At 50.3% G+C, this 5,107-nt stretch overlaps 1 pseudogene; it reads left to right on the forward strand.

Moving 5' to 3' along the window:
- Window positions 1-1,290: 1,290 nt before the first annotated feature.
- Window positions 1,291-5,107, forward strand: part of LOC101659986 — a 63,140-nt pseudogene continuing 59,323 nt past the window's right edge.

Raw genomic sequence — 5,107 nt, forward strand, 5'->3', positions numbered from 1 at the left:
CTGGTCATCTTATCCTGGTATTGCTTTAGGTTTTTCAAAGGCAACACTGGGAGGGAAAAGACTGTGGAGCAGTGTCTACAATATGCTGAAGATGATTAATTTTCAACGTAGAATTCGATAGCTAACCCACTGATCAATCACATGAGGGTGGAACAAAGGATTTAAAGATTTACAGGCATTCAAGGATGTAAGCAATTTACCTCCCACATACCCTTCACCAACCACACAGTAACCCAGGCAAAGAACACACGGAGACAGGCAACAGGAGCAGGGAGAGCTGCCCCCATGACAGCTCGATGGGGGACCTGGGGGAGCACAGCCCAGACTAAAGCAGGGGGGCCGAGGTCTCAGGGGGAGGGCGTCTCAAAGGGGGGAGAGAGGAGGAGCTGATAGGACTATGTGATATGCTGACCTATCTGAAAAAATTCAATCAGATGAAGCACAAGAAAATTTAAGGCATAAAGGAGAAGCAGCAAATAATAATAATAATAATGATAACGATAATAAGGACCAGTGATTAATTCCAGGACAACTAAAAAGCAGTGCTGAGGAGGAAATGCAATCCTCACATACTCCTTGGCTTGGTGGTGTAGAATCCGTGTCTGTAGTCACTACTGAGTCACACAAAACTTGTGAGAGTCTTGGGCAGGGAGCAGGGCGAGGAGGAGTGGGTGGGGACTCTGCAGGAGAGGTCAAGCTCTGTGCTTCTGTAACAGGAAGTTAGCAGCTACCTAAACTGGTGAATCAAGAAATAACACCAACAGAACTAGGGTTGAGTGTGGGAGTTACTTCCAGACCAGTGGTTCTCAACCTTCCTCATGCTGCCACCCTTTAATACAGTTCCTCATGTTGGGGTGACCCCTCAACCATAAAATTATTCTCGTTGCCACTTCCTGTCATTTTGCTACTGCGATGAATCGGGCGGCCCCTGTGAAAGGGTCATTCGACCCCCATTGGGGTTGCAACCTACCGGTTGAGAACCGCTGCTCTAGAGAGTTTTGTTGTGAACTCCTCAATATTCTTGGTGTGTGAATTAGAGGCAAGCATTATTTTGATACAAACAGAAGTGAATTAAAAAAAAACAGGTGCAATTAAAATTTGCGAAGTGAAGGGGTTAAATTCCTTATTTGGAACATTTACTTCTGGAGGAAAGCACTGCTCTGAGGATGGCCACGAAACCAGGCACAGAGGGCAAAAACCACACGGACCTGGAAAAGCTTCTCCCTGTGCCCCTCAGGCAGCTGCCAGGGTGGGGGTCAGGGGGGACCAGCCAGCAGCCCTTGGGCAATCATGGTCTCCCTGTCCCAGCAGGCTGCAAGCGGGACCCGCCCGTCCAGTCCGCTGAAGAAGAGCTGCTCATCCTTGGGGGGTGAGTCCTATGCACTTTTCAGGATCCCCCGCCTTTTTATCCTGGTCCTGGACAAGCAGCTGAGTGCATTGAAGCTGAGCAAGGAGCCAAGGTCAGGGCTGGAGCCCGAGTCCCCACGGCCTCCGCAGGTGGGACCCACACACACAGCCTGTCCTCAAGCTGGGGCGGATCCCGGCAACACGCTGCCCGGTTCTGTGTCCTTTCCACGGTGGACTGCAATCCGCAGAGTAGTCATTGCCTGATTTAGGGAAGTAGATTGCCAGGCCTTTCTTTCTAGACCTTGACTTGCCTACCGGAAGCTTCTCTATGAGGGGTTGATGGGAGAACACCCCTGCCAGTCTGCCCACAGGCTTTACGGCTGAAGACATTTCCATGGGCACCAGCCTAGGGGCCTGACAACCCTAGGAACCCCAGTCCTATTTCCATCTTTCTCGAGGTCTTGAATAAGTATTCATGGTCCTTTCATTCATTCTATTGATATATCAAATATTTATTGAGCTCCCACTATAACAGGCAAATAATATTGAGTAGATCACAGACTGCCAGAACAAATTAGTTTTGGAAGAAGTTCAACCAGATTGTCCTTAGCAGCAAGGAGAGCTAGACTTTGGCAGACTTACTTTGGGAATGACCAATTGCCAGAAAAGAACACTATAATTGGTGTCTTAGGCTGGGTTCTTTAGGGAAACAAAACCAATGAAGTTTATAGCATATACACGAAGAGATACGTGTGCATATATATCAAAGGACTGGTTCACGTAATTGTAAAGGTGGGCCATTTCCAAGCCCATAGGTCATATAATGAACTGGAAACTTTTTGACTCCCATGGTTGCCGGTCAGATGGCAGGCTTTTGGCTGCAGAGGCAAATGAACCCAAGGTCACTCCCAAGATTGGCAGGCAACACAGAAGACCACTGGTTCAAGTCCAAAGGATGAGAGGTCAGATGAAAAGCCAGATGCAGTATCCAGACCAAGCAAAAAAAACAAAACAAGCTTTCCCATGGCATCCACCTATATTGGAAGCAGGGCATGCTTCCTGAAGAGATCTCTTCATGGAGAATTACTACATGGGAAATTAAATGCCAAACCACAGAGACTCTTGGCCCAGTCAAGTTGACACAAAACCTTAACTATCACAGTTGGCAAAGTGGAGGGTTAGTGCAAACACGGGAAATCCTCAATGAGATAGATGGACACAATAGCCACTCCAATGGACCCAAACACACCAGCGATCACAGGACCAGGCGATGCTTTGCTCTGTTACGTATAAGGTAGGCACAACTCGGAGTCAACTGGATGCCTAGGCACTGGGAAAATGGCAGTGGACAAAACAGAGCAAAACATCCTCCTCTCATGGGTCTTACAGTCTACGGGTTGAGATGAACAGCCAATGAAACAATTATACAAAACAAACAGTAATCAGAAGAGGTAGCTGCTATCAGAGTCAGGAGTGTTAGGGCCGGAGGTCGGGGTGGTGGTGGGGGGGGCGGGAAGCGCTGAGTTTCTGTGTCCCGTGACCAGGGAAGGCTAGAAACAGGAGAAGATGACTTCTGAGGGAGGATGGGAGCCCCGCGAACTCGTGGAGGCAGAGCATGCCAAGCAAAGCCAGAGCAAAGCCCAGAGGTTCCGTCTTCCTGGGATTGCACAGACCAGTGGGGGCATCCGCGAGCTCAGAGGAGAGGGAACGAGAGGCAAGGAAGAGAAGAGGTCAGACAGGAGCCAGAGGGGGCAGGGCCTTAAGGAGAGGCTCTGTGAAAATGAGCTGGGAGTCCTGGGAGGGCTTTACGGAACAGTGACATGATGTGAGCCACCTGTCAGCGGCATTCCTCCGGGATGTCCACCTGATAAAGAAACGGGGGGCGAGGGTAGATGTAGGAAGAGCAGTTGGGGGGCTACTGTAGAGATTCAGGCAGGAGACAGTGGTGGCTGGCTTGGACTGGCGTGGTAGCGTGGAGGTGTTGAGACGTGGTTAGGCGTAGATGGGCTGTGAAAATGAAACGGGCAGGATTTACTGGAGAGTTTCGAGTGAGATGTGTAAAAGAGGAGTCCAGCCTGGCCCTGAGATTGTTGGTCTGAGCAACGGGAAGGATGGAGATACCATCTTTTGAGTTGTGGAAGTATGTAGGTGGAGCAGACTTGGGGCAGTGGGCGGTGGAGGTAAGGAACTTGTTTTTGGACACGCTGACTTTGAGAAACCATTTAGCTACTCTGAGGGAGAGGCCTGCTGACCGGTGGGTATGAGTCTGGTGTCCGGCAGAAGTCCAGGCTGGAGACCGAGACGAGAAGGGCTCAGCAGGACACATCACCAAGGCGGTAGATGCGGCTAGAGGAGCCAGGCAAGGACCTCTCCCCATACAATCCTCTAACAAAGGACGCGGAGGAGTGGCAGGGGACAAGGAGGGAAATGAGGAAGACTTGTTTCCAGGGGAGGAGTAATCCACTGTGGTCAATTAAGGCGAGGGCAGAGAATTTGTTGGATTTAGCATCATGGAGCTATAGGTGCGTGGTGGTTTCGTGACACGGTGGGGGTAAGAGCCTGACTGGAGCCGGTGCTGAGATGGGGGACAGAGTAGCTGGTGGCAACAGAAGGGCTGGAAGCAAAGAGACGGGAGATTGTGCATCAAACCTGTTCTTCCCCAGTGTTCTCATCCATGCAGTGGAGAGCACAAGGCTGGCACTGTCACCACACATGTGAATAAATGGTAGGCATTCTTACTAAAGCCGGCCGAGGCTAGGTTACCCAAGCTGGACCATTCCCAGCCTCCAGAGTGGAAGCTCGGCCTCTTTGTAGATTCCCATAGAAGAACAGGACAGTTGGTAGTGGGCGCCTGCCTCCGGTTTTCCAGGTTCTCTTCTCCAAGAAACCAAATGCCGTCTGGTGCCCTTGAGTTGGTTCCAACTCGCAGCGATCCCACGTGCAACGGAACGAAACCCTGCCCAGTCCTGCACGATCCTCACAGCTATTCTTAGGTCGGAGCCCACAGTAACAGCCACTGTGGCACCCCCCCCCCCTTGTCAAGGAACCTCCTCTTTTATCTCTGTCCCTTCACTTTACCAAACATCATGTTCTTCGCAGAACTTACCCAAAGTACCTGAGACGATGTCTCACCATCCCTGCTTCTAAGGAGCATTCTGGTTGTACTTCTCCCAAGACGGCTGTGTTTGCTCTTTTTTGGCAGTCCGTGGTACCGTCAGTATTCTTTACCAGCATCATAATTCAAATGCATCCGTTCTTCTTCCTTCCTGATTCAGCGTCCAATTTTCACACGCATATGGGATGATGGAAAATACCATAGCTTGAGTCAGGTGTGCTTTAGTCCTTAAAGTAATCTGCTTGCCTGTCAACACTCTAAAGAGGTCTTGTGCAGCAGATTTACCCAATGCAATGTGTGGCAGTTAAATAATCTCCTGTCAACTTGCAAAGGGGTGGAGTCTAGTCTGTCAATCAAGTCCCAGCTTGATGACCTCATTTGGAGGCATGAAGGAGCTAAATGGCTCACTGGAAGCCAGAGACAGACACTCCCTGTGAGACATTCCTGTTGACAAGACACAAGGAGCTACCTTGATGGAGCCAAAGCCCTGGAGCTGAAGGAGCCACGTGGAGACCCACGCCAGTGCTGAGAAGAGATGTTACCACTGCCACTGGAGCCACAAGACTTTCCACCAACTAGCCTGTGATCTTCCTGCATTCAGCGTCATTGCATGTGTTGCCTGAGTCTGAAGATGAATTTATAGAC

This window comes from Echinops telfairi, unplaced genomic scaffold (assembly GCF_000313985.2).
Source record: "Echinops telfairi isolate 266 unplaced genomic scaffold, ASM31398v2 ScPeMD7_7469;HRSCAF=8507_1, whole genome shotgun sequence".
NCBI classification, from domain to species: Eukaryota; Metazoa; Chordata; class Mammalia; order Afrosoricida; family Tenrecidae; genus Echinops; species Echinops telfairi.